Here is a 24,542-nt window from a genome sequence, read left to right on the forward strand (position 1 = left end):
TCCATTTGAATGTGAGGTTACTCAAACACCCAGGGCCGATTTTAATCTTTAGATCACTTCAGAAAGTCAAGACAATTTGTTACTGGATCAGAGAATCTAGGGTGAGTAGAGATTGAAAGGAAGACAAAAAAAAATTTCTGGTCCAATTTTAGTCTGAGTCTAATAATGTTTATTCCAACAATAAATCCCAAGTGTACACAGGAACTCCAGTCAACCACTAAAACTATGACCTCTTTGGTTAAGCATGAAGCAGTTACAGCTTTATTTCCATCAGGATGGCTAAGGATATGGGGGAATCACAGAACTACACAGGCTGCAGAGAACCACAGCACAAAATGCTATAAGAAAATGTTTTTGTGGGATAAGCCAATATTTTACAAATATTATAAAATGTGTTTGGGTTGTTAAAAAATGTCAGTTATATGCCATTTTAAAATGTTTGAAAAGATAGGCGATTTCTTCAAGTGGGTTTCAGGTATAAAAGTTTAGGTTTCAATTCAAAAGCGGGTGAGGGACATCTTTGGTAAAGCCAGAACAGGAGAGGAGTGTTGCTGTTGATAATTATGATTAGCCGCACTGCTGCTCTTACGGGGAATGTGGTCCACTGAGCTGTGACTCCATCAGCAAGTGCTGTGAGTTTTACATCCAAACCATACCTTGAATCAAATCACTTCTCACCATCCCACAACCACCACTATGGTCCCAGCCACCACCATCCTTTCCCTGAACCACTGCAATAATCTGAAAAAGTTACCTGATTTTACTAGTACCACCACCAAAAACCATTCTCCTCACAGTGGCTTGAATGCCCTACTAAAGGCTTGAACAGACCATGTCTCACCCCTGGCTTTCCATGCTACTTAAGAGTGAAATCCAAACTCCCTGCTGCAGCCCCAAAGGCCCTTTCTAACCTGGCTCCTCTGTACCTTTCTCAGTCTTCCCCTTGCTCGTTGTGCTCCAGGCACACTGGCTTTCTTGCTATTCCTTGAATTTGTCATGTTCTTTCTTACCTCAAAAACTTTACTAATTTTGGAGACAATAATAATGAAGTGTATTTATTGAGCATTCACTATATACCAGGTATTATCTAAGTACCTCATATGTGTTAACTCACTTTGTCCCTAAATAACCCCATGATGTAGGTACATTTTTGTCATTAAGGATAAGAAAATAATACAAAACTGAGTAATGTGCAGAGGTAGAAAACATACATAATTAGCGGGTAAATGTGGTATATCCATAGAATGGAATACTACTCAGCAATAATAAGGAATGAACTATTGATACATACATTGATATAGACAAATCTCAAAAAACATTATGCAGAGTGAAAGAAATCAGCCTCAGAATGCTAACTACGTTTAATACCGTTTATATAACATTCTGGAAAAGCCAAAACCAGATCGGATCGGTATTGGCTAAAGGTTAGAGATGAGAGAAGGTTTGAGTACAAAAGGATAGCACATAAAGGAATTTTTGGGGTGATGTAACTATTTTCTATCCTGATTATGGTGGTGGTTATGTGACTTATGTAACATGGGTTAATACTAATAGAACTGTACAACAAAAAGAAAAAAAGTTAATTCTATAGGATATTAAGCCTAAAAATCTACATCAAATATTATACTTTTACATGTTTTCTCTAAGAGATTCAGCTTAACACAAGAATTTCTGTTACTACCACTCCTATTCATCATTTTCCTGAGGGTATTAGCAGATACGGTAGGACAAGAAAAAAAGAAAAAAAACATGCTCATGCATACATCACTCATACCACATAACTAAAGGGGGGAAAAAAGCTATTATTCACTGTGACTGTATATTTAGAAAAATCCAAAGGATTATGCAGATAAAAATGTTAGAATTACTATGTAAGTATAGTAGGGTTGCTGGATATAAAATTAGTATACAAAAGTCATGATACCAGCAACAATTTAAAAAAGAAAACTTAAGATAATATTTATGGTACCCCTAAAAGTACAAAGTATTTAGAAAGAACCTTAACAAGAAATATTTAAGATCTCATGAGAAACTAGAAACACTATATTAAAATATATTATAAGGAAAGACACAGACAGATAGTGAGCAAGCCATGTTTTTGGTAAGACAATATTTTAAAGATGGTAATTTTCCCAAATCAATCTACAGATTAAATGCAATACCATTCAACATTTCTAAGGGTTTTTTGTTTTGTTGAAAATTAAGAAGCACAGAAGTGCAAAAGCCGATAAGAGCTAAGAAACTCCTGAAAAAATAGATAAAAAGACAATTTGCCTTACACCTAACAAGAATCATTTTTAATTACCACAACATAATTAATGTGGTGTGGTACTGATGTGGGGATAACAAATAGGCTAATAGGACAGCCTAGAGAGAAGAAGAGTGGGAAGTCTTTATTTCCACTAAGAATGGTCTTTTCAGTAACAATCAGTTGGGAAAAGTGGATATTTATATGGAGAAACATGAATCTGGACTGACTATACCATATAATAACCTATACTAAATTAATTAAGAGCTAAAGTGTAAAAAACAAAATATTTTACAAGAGAATATAGCATAATTTTTTTAAACCTCAAGATAGGAAAGGACAAATATTTTATAAGAGAATATGGCACAAATATTTTATAAGAGAATATAGCATAATTGTTTTAAACCTCAGGATAGGAAAGGACTTAAGATTTAAACCGTACTATATATAAATAAAAAAGACAAATTTTACTACATTAAAATTAAGAACTACTTTTCATCAAAATACATCATAAAAGAGGGAAAAGACAAGTCAGAGTGGGAGAATATACCTGAAACAAATAATCAAAGATCTAGCATAAATATATATATTAATAATTCCTAAGAAATTATAGAAAATAAAAAAGAGGCAAAAAGTATCACTAGGCACTCTATAAAGAGGATGTACAAAGTAACAGATAGATACATTAAAAAGTGACCATTCTCTCTAGTAATCAGGAATATTTAAAGTCTGACAAAACAGCAAAACAGCGTTGGTGAAAATGTGGAGCAATGGAAACTCTCATACATGAGTGGTAGGCATGCAAACTGGTACAATCATTATGGAAAATACTTGGCATTTTCTAATAAAGTTAAAGATACTCATACTACCTACCAATAATCCTAATCCCAGGTATACATAAATGAAAAAACTATAAAAGAAAAGCAAATAATATTAACAAAAATCGGGATAATAAGTGGCACCCAAGAGAAGAGGAATTGAGTTGGGTTATGAATGAGTAAGGTGGTGTCACATGGAAGTTTGAGGAAACCTCTGTGTTTCCTGCCATTTCCTTCATGTATACCTAATGTTACCATATAAGAAAAAAAGACTGCTCTAGTTACATTAGTTTTCTCATACATCAAACACAAATATTGTATAGGCACAAGAGAGCCTCTAGATTCATGAAATAAGAATTTACTAAGTCCTAACCCATGTGAAGAGTGATAGCTAAATCTTAATCAATTCTCAACTTCTACAAAGTAGGCAAAGGGAGGTTAGCTAAACCCACACTTCTTGCAAAACCAACGTCCTTTGGGAATAACATATACATTCTAAATAGAAATTAAACAGACTATATTTTGAAATGATTAATTTTGTGTAAATTGTACCTGTAGGGGTGTGACAGACATAGTTATGACTAATTAACAGATTGATAAAGGAGATCATTGCAAAGCTAACAACATCCAGTAAATCTTGTTTTATCTCCTCCCTAAACAAATAATTTTACCAGTGGTCCCAGTGTAACAGCTGGCAAGACAACATTGTCATTCCTGACAAGAATGATGAAATAAAATCTCTGGGCAGAGTGTAAAAGGAGGAAGTTAATGCTCTCACTAGAGGAATACTTGATTTGAGGGTTCACAAGAGAATGCTGAGGATACAAAGGTTTCAGAATAATGAGTCAGAGTTAGATTAGGGGTTTCCAGATGTCTTCTAATGGGAGTCACCTCCCCTATGTTTTTGGGGTTTGCAAATGCCTTGCACTAGACCAAGGCAAATTCTCTCCCATCTCTTGGGGGTAAGGATTGTGAAGCAGAGATCTCAATTCAAGACTAAGGATGTTTTTGTTTGTTAAAAAGAGAAGTTGTCCTTGGTATTTAGTAGCTCTGGGACTCTATACGTGTGTGAAAATAAGGAATGGAGATTTCGAATATTAGGGCTTGAAAAGAGCAGATCTCTTTGAAGCCACCTTAGCCCCAATGGAAATTAACAAATGAATTCAAATAATCTAGCACCCCACCCCCTAACAACAAAAAAAGCCTGAAGGATGTCTTTTAGGAAAATAATACATTACACAGAAAGACAGAAAAAGGAAAAAGGACCCTGACTGGCAGGATTCAACACTTGGGGGGAAAATTTGTAGTAAACTTCCCTCCATAAAAATAAATCTCTTTGAAGTACTTAGTCTAATTGATAAGGACCCTTTTTGTTTCATGTACTCTCCTTTTTGATCAGCTCACAACAATAAAGCAGCCCTTTCTGTCAGGTACAATTACAGAGCAGTGTCTTCCAATGCACCAAAAGCAGAAAGAAAAATGATCTAACATGGGGGCACATAGTAACCACGGCTACAGTTCTTCACTGACTGAGCTTCTCTTAATTATACACAGATACAGGTGATACTGAGTACTATTTCTCAAGAACTGTTCTAAGCACTCCACACAGATTAACTCAGGCCATCCTTACAACACGCAAAGTAGATCCTATCATGTCAGGGACCATTTTACAGATGAGGAAACTGAGGAGCAAAGGTTGAACTTTCTCCAAAACCACATGCTAATAAGTGCCAAACATGTCATTCAAATTCAGTGAACCTGTGTTATTTACTCTGTAGAGTTTGCTTGTTTTTGTTTGTTCATTGTTCAAATGGTTGAGCAAACATCAGGTGTCACCAAAACTCAAAATCCCCAGGAACTGAAAGATTGCTGGGTTTATTGACTTACTAGAATTACTTGTAAACTTGGTAAATCTTTTCCATAATTCTTTAAAAGGAATGTGGAGTATTTTTAATCACAGAGAGGTTAAATGAGCTTGGAGTCAACATGAACTATGTGAATTTTAATGGCTGGTCCTATCAATTTATGTGATTATAATTCGTCTGTCTTCTCTATGAGGACTTTCAAACCTATAGTCACCAGTTTACAGTCAAATCTGGTTTCCACTTATATTCTTTCACATATATCCAAGCCCTTCCCTACCACCCCCCCCACACACACACACACAAAACATTTGCAGCACTGGATTAAGCACACAGTTGGGGAATTGGAAAATTGCTGACTTCCCAAACAAATGAGAACCATGGCTTTATTTCTGCCCGTGGATTCTAATTTATACTGCCTATGCTTCTCATTGGCTTTACCCACTGCCTTACACTGTTACAAACATGTTCAAGTACATATGTTCAGTCTTAAAGAGAAAGTACCCTTACTCTGAATTATATTAGAAGAATATTCAGCATTTCCAAAGCTTTGCATGCACACCAGTGAGGCTGTATTTTGGTACCAGACAGCTAGACTTTAACAATTGAATATTTAATATAGTGCTCATTAGGAGAGAAAAATCAAACTAGCACATCAAATCCATGATTTCAGGAATATTTCTGTTATAAGATGATGTTAATCAGAGTTTAGTCCCTAGATTGGAACGTGTTAGAAATGCTAATACTCAGGCCTACCCAAGATCAGGATCAGGTAACAAGCCCTCCAAGTGATTATGACACATGTAAAAGTTTGAGAACAACTGCTTTAAAGTTAATTTTATTTAAACAAGCATAAAACAAAATAAATGTTAATTGGTTTAAAGAATAAATCTAATAATATCAAAAGCAGTATAACTATATTCCCCAAATCAAGAAGCTAGTACATAAAGGATGTCATTTAGGAAAACATGCTAATTACTGACAGATCAATACACATTCAAACAAACTCATCTATGAATAACTGCAGAAACTTTTTCCAGCCATCTCTAACACCAACGAAATGGTGCTTGTTATAAAAGGCAAAGTCACAGACAACTTGCTTTGATGTCTAAGGATAAAATATAATTTGAGCTCTCATATATAAGCTTATAAAGGCAAAGTGTGCAGCCTAGTCTTGGCGAACAGAAGGTCCTCTCAGTTTATTTCCTCATCATATGCCTATAAACAACGCAGTCCAAAGTAACCATGCTGTTTGGAAAAGGCATAGCTACCTTGGTGCTTGTCAGAAATAGCCAAGGAAAAGTCAAAGTCAGTGAAACCAAGAGAAAAAAGTTGAGTGTCATCAAAGTCAACAGCTGGCCAAGAAGGGCCGTCTCCTGTAATGTCAATACAACACCTTTTATCAGTGGGCCTTCAACTATCACACATTTATTATGGGAAAAGGATAATAAAGAAAGAGTCTAACTCTATTCTTTGATACTGGCCTGTTGACAGTTTTTAAGTCTCATCTCTCCCTCTTCCCCTGCATTCCTCATCTGGGCAATCTGATTAGAAAGTCTTTGACACTGACAGGAATTTCTAACCATACAAACCACTGCCCACAAGTGGGAATCCTTAAGCTAACACCCTAAACACTGTAAAACTCCAGTCTCCTACTTTTCCTCTCTCAAAGCATTTTCCAGCCGGGATCTCCCTAGAAGTCTCCGTATGCCAGTAAGCCAGTAATTAACCTTTACATAGGGTGTGTGTGTGTGTGTGTGTGTGTGTGTGTGTATCATTCCTGGCATCTGACAAATTTGAGGTAGAGGGTCCATCCTGTTTTTTCAAAAAGGATGATGCCATATAGGAGTTACATGAATAATCAATGAACTGACCTACTATGTTGTTTATATAGTATGCTGTTTATATGTCGTTTCTACATATAGAAAGTAGACGGATAATTCATATCAGAAAAATACAAGATTTGACAATAACTGAGAGAAACCTATGAATTTAGAAATTATAACTTTCACTCTCCTTATTCAAGAACATTTAGGACTTTCTCAGGCAAAAATATAAAACTGTTACTATTAAAAGATGGGAGAATATCCCAACTCTCCAAGCCCACAAGTTTCTCACTGTTCTTGGCAGCTGTTTCATTCATGTGTTCATATCTCCATAAGCCAAGCATTGCACTAAAAATTGGGTATAAGAAAATGAAAATCACACATTTCCAGCCTTAAAAGGATTCTCAGGGTATACATCTTTGAAATGCCTTAGAAGCTTTCAGCATTCATACTTCAGTATTAACACATTAAGCCTCTGTTTTCTTAAAAGACTATTTCATTCAGTTATTTTATATGTAGGTGTGGAAGACGGCATATATTGATCTACTCCCACCTCCACTTTCTGCTTGGGATGTAGGATACTTCTTATGACTTTTGCTATGGCTAGTGGGATATGAACTAACATGATGCAAGGAGAGGATGTAAATTTGCTTGCACACAGTTCGACTTGCCTCCTGCACTTCTGCTATTTCACAACAGAAGAGTATCCCCTAGGTAGCCACTACTTATCAGCCTGAGTCCCAGAGAGAGACACCTGGTGCACACCTAAGCCTTAGCCACAGTCAGCAGCTAAGCACAATGTACACACAGCTTGAAAGAGCCACGCCTAGTTCAGTTCAACCACAGTTGCCCTTTACACCTATGCAAATAAATGCTTGCTGTTGAAAGCTACTGGATTTTACTATGGTTTGTTATACAATATTATTGCAGCAATAGCCAAGTTTACTTTGGAAGATCATACCATTTTAAAGGCTTTAAATAACTGGAATGGAGTCTCGCCAACCGATATAGACAGAGCAGCGCTCAGGGAAAGATGATAAATGAAGCGGGGGTGGAAAGTCACATAGTTATATCCTTTGCACTCAAAAAACAAAACAAAACAAAAAAAAACACAACAAAACAAAACTCAGAACAGCAATTGAGTCTTTATGTCCTACAGTGATAGTGTAAAATAGATACAAAAGTTAGCAAATTCATGACTATGTCTTTTCCGTGACTTTCATCTAGATTCTCAAAGTAAGTATTCAGGGCCAGGCATCATTTGATAGACAGTTAACCATGGAGAAAACAGTCATTAAATCATATTCTAGCTGCCAATGCTTGGATAACTTGCCTTATCACTTTACTTATATTCATGTTTATTTTCTGTTCTGTCAAAATGGAGACGCTAATGAGTTTAGAACTCTAGGAACACAAGCTCCCTAAAACCTATATTCCCCTTTCTATCTATGCAGTTTTAAAAGCCAAGAAACATCTACAGAGGTACAAAACTCCTCAGAATAAAATTTAGGCTACCCAATGACTGCCAGTAGGTGGCAGACACAATACTTCATATTTAAACTTAAAACTTGCTACCAAGTGGCACATTAACACCTGAAGGATTTGGTAAAGGTGGGCAGTTGGGATGAAATGAGGGTGCACCGAAGCTGTAAAATGAACATTTTTATGTTTGATATGAAAGATAGACTAGTATGGATATGGCAGCTATATGAGAAAAATTAGAAGAAGTAAGGGATCATTTCCAACCATGTTTCCTAAGTTAAAAGTGACCTAATAGATTTCCATTTGTTATAAGTTCACATTTTTCAGTTTCTTCCTCAGCCTGGAATAGCAATGAAATCTAAAATTAAAGCAAGAAAGTTTAAAGTCATAGGCGAGTACCAAAACAGAATAACATCTTGGAGAAACAAGAATGAAACAAAGCAGCAAACTGGTGCTTTGGGCCGGAAACGCTGTGCCTGCTGTGCCCCAGTTCCAGAGGACAGCAGGATCGCCTGGAGTTAGGTTACTGCACAGTAACAGGGGCTGAAAGGGCCCCCTGTCGGGCAAGAAACCAGGGCTGGGCTTGCTGCTTAGGGAAAAGGACAGAGGTGGGGGTTCCCAGATGGTAAATGGAAGCTAGAAGTTGCTGTCGACTGCTACCTGGGGGCTTAAACAGAAAGATATAGAGAGGGATTACGACCAAACTCCAAACTCTGTCCATCCCTGTCCCTAGTGACTAGATCTGTGACATCTATATCACAACCTTGGGCTGGGAACTCAAAACACCATTGTAAAACCAGCTTCTGGTCCAGGAGTCTTACAAGGACCAGGTGAGACAACTGCAAATCAGACAAGTATAAAGGAGAAGAGGAGACTTTTATTTTTTTAAAAGCATCCTATATATAACACTCCCTCAAACCAAACCTCTAATATATATGAAGAAACCTAAAACAAAACATTTTAAATATTAAACAAAAATATTTTAGTAATGCTTGGAATCCTTACAAAGACAAACAATTAACAACTATTATAAACAATAAGGACAATGCCAGCATACTGTGAAAACAAAGACAATAGTGGGTGATTGTAAAGTTTAGAAATATTAGAAATGTAAAATATAACTCATTGAAATGAAAAGCTCGAGAGCTGGATGAACTCTGGCACAGTCAAAGAAAGAATTTGTGAATAAAAGAAAACAACAAATAATAACTAAAAATGTAGCATGGAACAAGCTAAAGAGAATACGAAAGAATCATAATTAAGAAACTCTGGCATTGATATAGGGATATCAAAGTAGGCCATGAAATAGAATAGAAAACAAAGTGTATAAAAAAAAGACATGCACATATAGAAACTGAATGTGTGATCTGAGATTGCGTTGAAGTTTGTGAGAAAACAATAGACTATTTTTAAAAATCCAGATTTAAGAAAAATATTCATACTTCAAACCATACACAAAACCAATTCTAGTGGATTTTTAAATCTAAATATGAAAAGATAACAGGAAAAAAACCTCTGAAGAACATTAGAGTATCTTTAAGACACTGGAGTATGAAAGATTTCTTAAGTGAGATATTAAAAAAATAAAGAACATTAAAAAAACTCCAGCTATATTAAAATTACCAAAATTATGTATGTTACAAGATACCATTAGAAAGTGATAAGGCACATACATGGAGAAGACATTTGCAAAGCATATGACCGACAAAAGATTAGCATCAAGAACAAACAAGTACTAAAAAGAAATAAGGAAAGAAATCAATAGAAAAATGGACAAAAGGACATTCATGAAAAAGAAACTTTAAATAGCTAATAACATGTAAAAAGACACACGATCTCTCTGGTCCTCAGGACAATGCCATGGATACCATCTCCCACACACATGTGGAAATATTAAAAAGTCTGCTAAAACTATCTGCTGGTGAGAAAGAATGAAACAGAATGGCACGCACTGTTGATCGAAATGTTGACTATTACAATCGCTTTAAAGATCATTTTGACAATATCTATTAAAAAGTGCACATAAATAAAACCAGAAATTCTACTCTAAAGTTTAACCTCAGTAAATCATTTGCACATGAACACAAAGGTTCCAAGGAATATTTATCGAGGCAGTGTTTCAAATGATAAAAAATAGGACTAAACTTAAATTTCCATCAACAGCAGTATAGATAAGCAAATATTGAGTGACATATTCACTCAAAGTGATACTATGCAGACATTAAAATGAATAAACTAAAGCTACACAAACCAAGACAGATAATCAAAACAAATAATTATGAAAGAAAAAGTTGCTAGAAGATACAGTAGGATGCCATTTAAAACAAATAACCATAATATATATTGGTTGGGGATTTTATAGTCAAGATTTAAGAAGTACATAGGATTAATAGACAAGTTCACCTCAGGGGAAAGTACAGGGCACATAAGTGGTTTCAAATGTATTTCTAATGTTTTATTTCTTGACTTAGCTGATGAGTATAATCATGAACTTAAATGCAACTATCAGCCTTAAAATATATAAACCAAAACTGACAAAAATATAACAAAATTAACAAGCAAAATGATAGATGGTAAGTAATATCATTCTACTAGAAATTGATCAAGCAAATAAAAACGATTAACACAATTAACAATATTGATGGTATATATCCCAGAACCCAACAAATTGCTAACATGCATCCTCTTCAGGCACTTATATTTGCAAAGACTGATGATTCATAAAGACAATCCCTCGAAAAATTTTCAAAAGCAGACACACGGACCAGTGGAACAGAAACGAGAATCCAGAAGTAAACCCATATTTATATGGGCAAATAATTTTCAACAAAAAAAGCCAAAAACATACAGTGGAGAAAGGAAAGCTTCTTCAATAAATGGTGCTGGGAAAACTGGAAGGCCACCTGCAAAAGAATGAAACTAGACTGTTGTCTATCACCACACACCAAAATTAACTCAAAATGGGTTAAGGACCTGAATATAAGAACTGAAACAATAAAATGCATAGAAGAAAACATAGGAACTAAACTCAAGGACCTTGGACTTAGAAGGAGATTTCAAGAATTTTACCTCAAAAACAAAAGAAGTAAAAGCTAAAATACATGAATAGGACTACATCAAACTAAAAAGCTTCTGCTCAGCGAAAGAAATCATTGACAAAGTAAAGAGACAATCATCTGAGTGGGAAAATATATTTGCAAGTAACGCCTCCGATAAGGGCTTAATAGCCAAAATATACAAAGAACTCATAAGACTCAATAACAACAACAACAACAAAAAAACAAACAATCCAATCAAAAAATGGGTAGAGGACCTGAACAGAAACTTCTCCTTAGAAGACATACAAATGGCCAACAAATATACGAAAAGATGCTCAACATTGCTAGCTATTAGAGAAATGCAAATCAAAACCACAGTGAGATACCATCTCACACTTGTTAAAATAGCTATAATCAACAGGACAAGTAATAACAAATGTTGGAGGGGATGTGAAGAAAAAAGAACCCTCATACACTGCTGTTGGGACTGCAAATTGGTACAGACACTATGGAAAACTGTATGAAGGTTCCTCAAAAAACTAAGACTTGATCTGCCATATGATCCAGCAATCCCTCTACTGGGTATTTACCCCAAAGACTTGAAAACCCATATCTGAATAAATATTTGCACACCAATGTTCGTAGCAGCATTATTCACAGTGGCCAGGACATGGAAGCAACCGAAGTATCTTGCAATAGATGATTGGCTAAAGAAGCTGTGGTACATATATACAATGGAATATTACTCAGCCATAAGAAGAGATGAAATATTGCCATTTGCGACAACATGGATGGACCTCGAGATAATCATGCTAAGCAAAATAAGCCAGACAGAAAAAGTAGAAAATCACATGATATCACTTTTATGTGGGATATAAACCTAAAAGCAATAAATGAACAAGATAAACAAACAGAGACTCAAGGACATGGACAATAGGCTAGTGGTTACCAGAGGGTAAAGGGTAGGGGAGCGGGGAGGTAGACAGGGTAAAGGGGATTGAATACTTGGTGACAGAAATCTAACTATAAGAGGTGAACACACAGTGTAAACATATATATTTCTTACTGTTAAAGTGTACAGCTGAAACTTACTGTGTTTCATTAACCAATGTGACCATAACAAAATAAATTAATTAATTTAAAAAAAATTTTCAAAGTAGTGCTATCATACCAAGTTCTGCACAGTGATGCCCCCCACACAAACTTTGGGAAAGTGGCTATCTCTGCAGCACTAGGCAGAGAAATTGGATTAGGGAAGATTAAAAAAAGGGCCTCCACTGCCTGCTTTAAAGGTCTGAAGAAAATATGGCAAAATGTTTAAACACAGATGGTTAATCTACAAGTATACATTCACATATTGCTATTTTTCCATTAGCTTGAAATTATTCAGGATTCTCTTCTATAAATAATAATGATATGTCCAAAATTTCACATATAGACTTTTTTGTACATAAGACTAAGTTTAGCTTTACAGTTAGTGAGAAAAAGTATCTACCTCAAACAAAATGAATATACAAAATACTAGTAAGAAAAAAATCCATTCTTCATGTGGCACATATAAGTGTTAGTCGACTTGATTGAACACGTTCCCTGCTCTTTAGTTTGTACCTCCACTCAGCAACTGACAGAGCCCTTTATTTAAGGGCAACAAAATGAACTTCAGCAGAGGGACATGAAGGTCAGTCTCTGGAGAGGCAGGTGAAAGCTGGCCAGCTTTAATTTGAATGAGAGTGGAATTTTCTAGTAAACCAGGCCAAACAAGTAACTAGGAGGCCAGGCCACCTGCCCAGATCTCTAAGGAAGACAGGGCACTTATGTCTCCCACATGGTGGAAAAGTACTCCAAAATAAAAAATATTGCACCTGCCCCTGAGCTCAGTGCCTATAAGATCTTAACTTGCATTGCTTCTACCATTTGGAATTTAAGAATTGACTTTTGTGGCTATTTTCAAGTCTTCTCTTATCAAAGACAAAAAAAACTTATTAGACATATAGGAAAAATAGCAAAGTGAGAGTTTGGGATGCAAAATTTAGTATCTTCTCTGTAAGAATATAGTGAGAGGTAAGGTCACATCAAGGAGATTCGGCTCAGAAAAAATGAACTGTGCTCTGGCCCTCTAGTCCAGCACGTATTTGCACAGAGTTGCCAGATTTAGAAAATAAAATTACAGGATTTTCAGTTAACTGTAAACTTCGGATAAACAATAGGCGATTTTTTAGTATAAGTATGCCTCATGCAACATTTGGGACATCCTTATCCTAAATAATTATTCGTTGTTTACCTGAAGTTCCCATTTAACTAACTGGACATCCTATATTTTATCTGGCAACCCTACTTAGGATATATAAGCACTCTTATTGGAAACTGTATACAATAGGCCAGGAATGTAAAGAAATTGGAGGCTGGGTGCACACAGGTAGAAACAGTCATACCAGAATCTTCTAGATAGCCAGAAACACTACTTCTAGACACTTCAGTTTAACATGTTCTTTAAAATCTTCTGGATGTTGTTTTACTTTTACCATGGTAGTTTTAGCTTTGTTTTCCCTCAAGTAATCTGATCTTTTCAGATAACTCCTCGCTGAAACAGTCATGAGGAAGTCAATTATCTAGTTTCAAAGTGAACGGAATGAAGGATAAAACACCAAATGAAATGGAGATGACATACACACAAATGTACAGATCTCCCACTTTCTCTTCTGCTGGAGAGTTAGATAACAGCATGTGATGAAAAGTGTACACTGATTCACAGGCAAAATACAGCTGCTACTCAAAGGTTCTAAGAACACTTCTGAAAAATCAGTCATCCTCTGATCTTGCTACCATGTTACTAAATCAAAATTCAGCACAGCTAAACTGGAGATACAACCAGCTCACTTGTGAAAGCTGAAAATTCTCTGTCAGCTAACAAATTTAATCCTCCCTCCGTAAAGCCTTTATTCAGTGGTTCTCCACCTTGGCTACATAGTAGAATCACCTGGGGAGGCTTAAAAACTACTTATGTATGGATCTCAGCCCAGAGATAGATTTCATTGGTATGAGATACATGTTGGGCACTGGGCATTTTAACAGCTCTCCAGGTGATTCTGACATACAGCCAACACTGAGAATCACAGCATTTGTTAGTGTTATCCCCAAACGATGATATCTGGTAAGGCTAGAAAGTGACACATCTGCCTAGATTGTAAAAAAACATGCTCCTCCATTCACTGATTCCAAGCTCTCCTATAGCCAAGCCGACAAGGCCAAAAGCTCACACTGTGTTGAGCCATGAGCCTACACACAGGAATTGGGTTCTTCCTTGCCCCACTGCAGTTCCCCTGAAATTTTAGAATCTACAAATAATATTCAAATGTTAGGAATATATAGAAGGAACTGCAAATGGGAAAAAATTAAAATGGCAAGATTTTGGGGGCAATCCCATTTTACCAGTACACCCCAATGTAGCCTGCCAGATTATCATTTTAGAAATGCACCATCTGGGCAGCATGCAAAGGATATCAGCTTATTTCATAGACACGTTTAGTCTAGTCTGGGAGCAATGCTCCAGGTGCTGGTTGACACACCCTACCCACTTTTCAGAGTAGAACCTGATCAGGATACGCATCCTTCTTCCCCAGAAGCCCCAGTCTGAGGTTCAAGGCAAAGTCTTGATTAACTCTCTATGGAAACAAGATACTCTCCAAGTTTCCCTTCCTTCCTATTGATAAAATGATAGGCCAAACCACGAGAAGTCATTTTCACTAGTTCAAAATAATAAAACAGAAAAAGGATAAATTTCTCATTACGAAAGGTAACATATATTCCTGGTTTCTATGATAAGTGAGAACTGTCCTGTTTTATCTAAAAAATAACATTATCAGAACTAGTCTCTATATGCAAATTAAAGCTAGTTTGAAAAACATACACACTTAAATCACAAAATCATACAATCTTAACGATAGACTCTCAGAAGTTTCTTAGGCCAACTCCCCTCCCTCAAAGAACACAGGAAGAGGCTAACACCCAAATAAAATGGCATTCACTTTACAGCATAGAGAATCTCTGCAATATCCAGGTGAAAACACATTTTATGACTAGAAGAGGAGAAAAAAATCACATGACTGTTCAGCAGAGTGTAGGTTTCCTGACTACTTCTAATATATTTTCCATCATCCTTTGAAGCCTCTTTATGGCTTTTAAATGAGGTCAAATGTTCAGAGTAAAGAGAGAAGAAAAGAACTAGAGGTTTTGAGCGGGTAGAACATATTTGAAAAAGTAGCTGCTGCAAACCGAACAGTGCAGACTAGGAACACCTATTGGAGTTGGTGGGCAGCGTGGAGGGCCCGCGTGGAATTAGAGACCACAATTCATAGTGGCGGAGCCTGGACAGTTGTGTCATTTACTTCAATAGCTTCTGCAGTTCAGATAAAGGTAGGAGACAAATGTTTGGTTCTCTCCAGGGGTGGGGTTTTGTCAGACAGCTGCTACAGGTGGGGATGGAGTAAAGAAATCAAGGACATGACCAAGAATGTGACTAAAGGGATAGACAGATCACAAAATCTCAATGCCATAAGAAGGAAGTAAAGACAGAAAAGTTTGATAGATGTGGAGAATGATGTTTGGAGTCTAGCCCTTGAGGAAGAGAAAGGAATCTGGGTTTTTGAAGAAGTAAGTAGGAATGACAGAAGGTGGTGGACAGAAACTGGATGTTATAATTTATTACTTCAAAAGTAAAGCTCTCTTAGAAAAATATAAGGTCCCAGATGTAGACACTGAGTATTAGCTGACAGAAATGGAAAAGAATACCACTGGAAGGGAGGAAAGGCCTGGATTTGGAATAGGTTATCCATGTGTTCATTACAGGAAAGTTGAGGGTGTGACTGAGACCTGGGAGATTGATGATGAGTGTAATAAGAAACGGGCACCTTGAAAGTCACATACATCCCTGAAGTCCCAAAGGACCGAAATCATGTGACTCTTAATGGATGTATGTTCTAACTTTTAATTTGGATTTTTGCTTTGCTTTTAAGAGCTCTCACAGTACAAGGATAAGGGGCTTGCAATAAATATTTCCTTACAGAGCCATTAGGATCTGGTTGTGATTATAAAACCAAGTAAATGATATCTAACACTTATGTAGCATTTTCTCTTACCAAGTTATGTTTAATGCTTTACTACTAACATACTTCCCCAAGACACCATTGATTCTAAGATGCATTGGTATTTATATATCCTTAAGAAAGAAAAAAAATATTATAAAATGTCATCAGCTGTAAAACACACCATAGTTTCAGATGTGGAAAATGTGCGTCGTATATTAGATGAAATAAATTAACTCATTTAAAATTCTCACAAAAGTATTATGTAGGAAGTACTGTTATTACTACTCCCATATTAGAGATAAGAAACCAGAACACAGAGAGGTTAAGAACTTTCCCATGTTCACACAGATAATAAGGAATACAGACCGGTTTGAATCCAGAAAACCTGGCTATAGAATATATTCTTAATGTCCACACCACATCATAGCAGCTCAAAAAATGCTCATTGAGGAGGACAAAAAATAAACATCATGACACACCAACCTAAGCTTTCTACATTCACTACCGGAAGGAGTCAGCATTGTGGCGTTGTCTGTCTGCTGCTGATGCACCCCAAGGACATGGACTTCCTCAGAGAGGACTCGCATTCATTCCACAGAATAGATGAGACTCAGGCCCAGTCCTCTCCACAGGATCTGCCCCATTGGTGGTTTCCTGAAATCCACCGCTCATGGCACCAACATGGCAGCACTAACTCATCCCCACACACTCACAGGTTTTTCCCACATGGCCATTAATAAAGCCATTCATCTTTAGCAATATTTACTCTTTCCCTTCTTCCAGTTGTCATCATGTGCTTCATTCAATGAAGGCGACTCCTGGAGCCACATTTACAGCTACCCATAATAGAGAAGCCACAGTTGAATGAGCACCCAGATGTATGCAGCCGCCAGGTTATACAGCCTCGTGTGCTCCAATCCCTTTGGCTCTCATAACCAGTAAGCTGGGGCCAGGCTCATGAAAATCACACATTCCCTTTACACCTCATTGCTTTAATTACTGTGGTAACAGATACCATAGAAATACAAAGTTAGAGTCACTGTTCCATTGTCCTATAAATACAGGAACAAATGTTCGACCTTGCTAGTAATCAAAAAAAATATTAGTAAAGCATAAAATACCATTTTGTCTCTCTATTTGGTAAACATTTTTAAATCATGAAATCCGGCGTTGTGTAAAAAGCAGTAAACTGAATCATGAAGTGTTAACATCACATTAACAACAAAAAATTACTGCTGTTAGAATTATTGTTAGTATTAACATTTATTGACTATTTTCTATGAACCGGGCATTGTACTGAGCATGTTACCCTACTTTCTTTAATCCCTAGAGGTAGATGCTAGAGTATTTTGTTTTCTAGGACATTGGGGATTACTGGTTAAGAAAGAAAAATGGGTACTACCTTTGAAGGTCACTTTGGCAATAGGTATCATGATGATTGAGAGAGCAGGCCCTGCACCCAGGAGGCCTGGTTTGAATCCTAGCTCTGCCGCTTACAAACAGTGGGACCTGGGTTGAGTTATTTCACCACCTGTGTCTCTTTCCTTGTCTTTAAATGGTGATAATGATGATTCCTTCTTCACAATGTTGTTGTGAGGATGAGAGTTAATATTCGTACAGTGCTTAGAGCACTGCCTGGCACATAAGTATATAACATATAATTTTAGTTGTTATTAGTATTATTGTTTCATCTTTACTCTTTAACTGATAACTGCTTCCCACTTCACTGACAAAACTGAAGTAGCCAGAACTTCTATTTCTCCCTACTTCCCAGCATTGATACCCACATTCTCTGCCCTTGAATCTATACTAGAGATGACTTCCCATGCTCCCCATCAAAGCCTACGCCTCTACTAGTACACCACATGGCCATGCTACTCATCCGCTTAGAGATCACCCCAGCATGTCTTCCCCCTTCCTACATCAAATATCTCCTTTCTACTGGGGCCTCATCTCTGGCATAAAAAATATTACTTTCCCTTTCTTAATTAGAATAAAATGAAATCTTTCTTTTGATCCCACTTGCCCCACCATCTACTACCCCAATTTTGTCCCTTTTGCAATAAAACCTCTCAAAAATGTTATACACATACTGTCTCCAATGGTCATTCTCTCTTAAAGTCACTCTAAATTAGGCTTTTGCCCCAACTTCCTCCAAAATACTCCCTGCTTCTAAATTCAGTGGTCAGTTCTCAATCCTTATTTTACTTGCTCTGCCATTTGATACAGTCCCTCCCTCCTTGATCCACCTTTTTCACATATTATCCAGCACTCCACAGTCTTTTGGTTTTCCTGCTACCTCACTGGATGCTCTTTCTCCGTTAACTTTGCTGCTGCTGCTTCTTCTTCTTCACCTCAATCTCTTCCTGTTAAGTTCCCTAGGGTCTGTCCTGGTTCCTCTTCTCCATCTACATGCAGCATCTCATCCCATCTCGGAGTTTTAAACACAAACTTTTCTATGTGCAAATGCCTTCCCAGTGTATGTCTATAGCTCAGAAGCCCTCTTCCCCAATCACATATCCAAATGCCTGCTAACACTTCCTCATGCAAATCAAATCAACACCCCGAGTTTCACATATCAGAAACAATGCCTACGCACTTCCTCCACCCCCATTCCCCTCCTCCTCCAGTCCATGGCAATTCCATCTTTCCATTGTTCAATTCAAAAACCCTGACATCATCCCCGACTGTTTCGCCCAACATCCAATCTATCAGGAAATCCCAATGGTTCTATCACAAAAATAAATGTAGAATGTGTAGCTTACATTGCTACAACCACAGTCCAAGCCACCATCTCCTGAGCAAGGACAATCTCTTACCCAGATCACCATAATAATCACCTAATAACTGTGACCCTGAGTCCACCTGCCCCCGTACCACCCCGTCACCTCCAAAATCTCTTGTTAAACACAGCAGCTAGAGTGAGCTTTTCCAAACACAAGGAAAAACGTGATTACTATGCTCAAAATTCTCAAAAAGCTCCCCATTTCACTCTTAGTACAAAGGCCAATGTTAAACAATATCCTACACTGACCTACAGTGTTGCCTATCTGGGATTCCTTACTCTTTTTTTGTGCCATGGACCCCTTTGTCAGTTGGCAGTGTCTATGGACTCCTTTTCAAAATAATATTTTTTTAAATGTATAAAGTAAAATACAATAGATTCATTCCAAAGAAAATCAACTAAATTGTCAAAATATTTTATGTGATATAGTAACATGTGTGCTCCTTTATTAATATATTAAATAACAAGATATAGTGGTAGGTCTAATTACTAACAAAATTTTGATATGATGTAGTGATGAATACAGCCACAATCTGCAACAACTATAACATAATGTGACAATGTCTGTGACTTCTATTGCTGACGAGGTCATAGATTCTATTAAGTTACCAAGGTTTTTGGCCTACATTCATAACTGAAAGAAATGCTCATTTCAGTTAGATGTTTTTTAATTAAAATAAAAATAAAATTTTCCCATCCAAATCAATAGACCCCTAAATTCTATCCTCAGACCCTACGTTAAGAACTCTGGGCTCTACATTACTTCTGGAACCTCCTCTTCTGGCTGACTGCTTAACTGGTCCAGTTACACAGACAACACCATAGCAGTCTGTACTCAGAGCATTCGCACTGGCTATTCCCTTTCCCTGTATTCTCGTATCTCCTTCTCTTTTATTTCTTTGCTCAAATGTCACCTTCTTAATGATTCCTACCCTGACCACCCTATTTAAAACTGCAACCAATCCTTTCACCACAATCCTGACGCTTTTTATCAAGCTTTCCTTTTCTACAACATGTATTGTCATCTAATATACCATACAAACCATTAGCTATATTTATTTATCACCTGTATTTACCACTATTAACCTTCTACCACTCCATTAGAATACAAGCTCCTGAAGGACAGGACTTTTTTTGTCTTGATTCACTGATGTAATTCAGATGCCTAGGACATAGCCTGGCAAATAGAAGGTGCTCAGGCAATACTAAATAAACGTATGCATTTCAAATAAAATTATTGTTGAGTACCCATTATGTGAAATATTTCCTCCACACACAATTCCATATAAGAACACACTGTAAAATTTTTTCCATTCATTGTGACTATACATCCAATATTTCTTTCTTCTCATTCATTCCAAAGTGAATCCCCATTTTAGTTCTTAGAAATGTCCCTATATTTTTTATGAAAGGACACAGCATGGTGTGAGCAGGTATGAACTGACATGTCTATAAGTTTATTGGTACAAAATAGTGGTTCTGGTACAAACTATCAAGATTCCAATATTGGCTTCTCTCATTACTAGTTTTGTAAAGTACAAAAAAAGTTTTTATCTTTTCTAAGTTGTGGTATCCTCTTCAGTAAAATACGGATAATTATCTATCTTACAGCATGATAATAAGGATTATAATTTAATTATTTAATACACACATAGCATTTAGTTTATTTCCACAGGGCTTGGCAGATAGATGTAAAACACAGTATTCACTGTTGTCATTATCGGTGAGATATGAAATAAATACCCTCCTGTAGTGCCCTTGGCAGAGGATACATTTGTACCATTGACAAGTGCCTAATACCCCCAATCTCAGCAAGGATAATAAATTTAGAAAAGATTTCTAAGTTGTAGAAGCAATATAAGCACGCTTTTATTTAGGAATTAGAATTTAAAAAACAAAGAAAAATCCACCCCTCTAAGACAACTATTGTTAGCATTTTGCTGTATTTCCTTCTGTCCTTTGGCCTATACATCTTACAAGGCTTGTAACCATTCATATCTATTTTTTAAAAATGACTCTGAACCCTGCAGTAGCTAACTTATTTCTGATCCTTATTAAAATTAAGAAATAAAGCAAAACAGAAACCACACTCCCAGAAACAGTATTATTCTGGAAGACCAGCTCATATCCCAGATACAGAAGCTGGATGGTTCTCCAGGTACAGTACGAGACAGAATCTCTTTGTTTCTGGTAGAGACATAGGCTTTCCAGACACTCTCCTTCAAACACCCTACCGCTGATCCGAGTTTGAGTGAGGAGGGAAAAGAAGGTACGAGGGGTTGAAGAGAGAGTCCCAAAGCTGCTGCTCTAAGCCCCTATAAAGACTGGCTGACTCCCTAGGTGCAGGCCAGGGGAGCTCTCTCTGTAAGTTCTCTGAGCAGGCTCATACTCGGGGGACTTGGCTGTGTCCTTTGTAACCTTAGGCCCCAGTGACAGCCACTGAAAACCAGGCAGCAAGCCACAGGGAAAGGAGCTTTGCCATGCCCTCAGGAAAGACAAAGAGTATTGACATGTTTTGTAGAAATAAGTCTGGCACTTTCACTTGCTTTGGCACATATTGCTAAATTAATGTCAGCTATTACCATGCACATTATCCTTCTTGGGTAAGATCCAGTACTCTACATTTTTAACATGATCACAGGTGACTCTGACACAGTTATTTTCTAAGTGTTTCAAGAATAGTATTCTTTGAATTCTTTTGCTCACGCATCTACTAACATTTTTCTAAAGAAACATACTCCTCACACATTTTTAAAGTGACATCTAAAAGTTTTCATTATAAGTGCAAGTAGTTGCAAAGCACAAAATCTGGGGAATTTATGAATATCTTAAAAACAAAACAATTACATTCTATTTTTTTATGTGTTGCCTTAAATTTATTTGTTTTACATAAGTAACACACTAGTGGTTCGAAATTCAAAAGATAAAAAAGAGTATGTATTAAAAATCTCTCTCTCACCTCTTGGTCACCACTACCAAGTTCTCCCCAACCAGAAGCAATCTTATCAGTTTCCTGTGCACCATTCCAGAAAGATTTTTAAATATATACAGATATATACATATTTATGAACATATAACAATCCTGTCAATCTTTCAATATCACTACTTTAAAAAATTGCTTTTTAGTTTATAGTTGAATAGTTATTTGTTGCATAAATATGCCATCATTAGTCCCTTTCTGTGGCTATTTAGAGTTTTTTCCCATTTTTTCTTAATATTACAAATAATGATTCCATGCTCATGCATATTTCTTTTTCTTCCATTCTTTGTTTCCTCTTTTCTCCAACCAATTTTGGAGACTTATGCACTTCCTATTACAATCTTAAATGTAGCTAATGGAATCTAACAACACCAAGATTGGCCGCTAGGTATTCTCTGTTTAAAAGGCTGTGAACAAACTCTGCTTTAACATTCAGAAATTTTACATCTTTTATAACATTTCAATTTCATTTTTCAAAGAATTTATCCAAAAGCAGTACAGTTTTATGCCAGGATGCTTATTATTATTCACCCTAATTTTTATGGAATACAAATATAAAAATAATTTGATTTTTAAAAATGTCTTGCGATCACAAGAATTTTAGTTTGTTCACTTCTGGACTGAGTCGTCATAATTTTTATTAGTACCTAGCCTATGAAAACATTAAAATGTGAGAATTATTAATTATTAAAATTTAATTGGAAATATATCTCTTATTGAAAAAGATGAGAAGGACTTTTTGGTGCTCTAATAAGGAAGGCTTCCCGGATACCATTATTTAGAATTACCCTTTCTTTGATACCCTGGAGGTTTTTACACCTGAGAAAGGTACAACAAGATCTGAAATAGGTGAGACTTATGCCTTTCCTTTATAAACTGGGTAAAAGGTCCATTTAAATTTAGAGCACTAACAAAAGATGAGGATCTGAAAAGTAATTTGCTCAAAATCATTCTTGCCTCTACAGTACCCCTTGGAGGATCTTCTGTGTTCCCTAGTTTGAAGACTGCTGATCTAGCACTAAATCTAAAATGCCTATGTATCTTGTTGAAAAGGCATATTCATGGACTTGACTCTAGATATTTGAACTATAAGAGGCTCCCCAGATTATTTTTCCCCCCACTGAAGATTGAGAAGGACTGAATTTGGGAGATAAAACAAATACACAAGATGTTAAACAATATGAGATTTAAGTAAAAATTCAACAATAAAAAATTTATGTCATAGGAAGTATCTGGTGGCCAAGGAATTCAGAAAACCTCATGGGAGGGAAAAAGAGTCAAAGGCTTTAAAAAGAATCAGTGCTAGAAATGGAGAGAAAATGGGTAGAATTTACTTGAAAGATAACAAGGCAGAGGTAAACAGTTTACCAAGTTTGAAAAGCATGACATTGATTTTGTTGGCTAGAGAGGAGCAGTTGACATCCTTAGAAAGTATGTGGATCATCAGAGACCCTGGTGGAATGGCAGTGGGTTATTTTGTTTGAGTGTTGCAAACATCAAACATGACAATTACTTATTGTTAAAAATAGAAACACATGGTTAGTAATATTAATTTAGGTAAATTGCTGTTACACAACTGGTTTTACATGGGTTTATTTCAGGCGAATCAACCCAGCTCTGAACATATATTTTACCCACAAATTGCATAATCCATTAACATAATGAAGACTAATATATATCACTATGAAGTCCCACATTCATTCCAGGCTGGGCAAAGATGAGTTTAAATTCAAATTATCTCATTTTATTCTTTGAAAAGCCCTGGCAATAAGTTCAGCAAGAGGTATAAGCCATCGCCTAAAATGAAACCAAGTATCTACTGACTTTTATTAACTCTGATTCCATTACCACTCAGTATCATGAATAAACAGAAATTACTGATTGCCTCTATAATTTATCCTCTGGACCACTATAAGGAGCTCCAAACTGGTCTTCCTACTTCCCCACAGCAGCCACTCATCACCTCCCGCCCAGATCCATAATCATCCTCAATACTTCAAGAGCAGTTTTACAAAACCTGTATTTGGTCCTGTTATTCTGCTGCCTAAATCCTTTCGGTGGCTCCACTGCATGTCTGTTCTTCATGGTCCTCAACATGGCATGCCACATAATTTCTCTCCCCCAAAACTTGTCCTCCTCCAAGTCTACAGGTAATAACAACCCTTGTATATCATTTCCTTTGTCTCTTATCACTCATAATAAACTACCTGCAATTCTTCAGACAAGCCCTACTCTGTCTTCTCTCTGAATGTTTGCTCTACCTTACCGCCACCTGAATTATCCAGCCTGTTGTCTTCCAGGTTTGTTCAGGAGGACTGTCCTAATGACTCTAGACAGGATTGACCATACTCTCTCCTTTGTGTTCTATTATATGCTATACATTCTTCAATAAGAACATCAAAATGTTTTATTGCACTTA

At 36.6% G+C, this 24,542-nt stretch overlaps 1 protein-coding gene across 1 annotated transcript in view; it reads right to left on the bottom strand.

Moving 5' to 3' along the window:
* The window catches only part of FMN1 (formin 1), a 370,346-nt gene that overhangs the window by 212,887 nt on the left and 132,917 nt on the right, over positions 1 to 24,542 (bottom strand).

The sequence above is a fragment of the Pteropus medius genome, unplaced genomic scaffold, assembly GCF_902729225.1.
Source record: "Pteropus medius unplaced genomic scaffold, Ma_sr-lr_union100, whole genome shotgun sequence".
NCBI classification, from domain to species: domain Eukaryota; kingdom Metazoa; phylum Chordata; class Mammalia; order Chiroptera; family Pteropodidae; genus Pteropus; species Pteropus medius.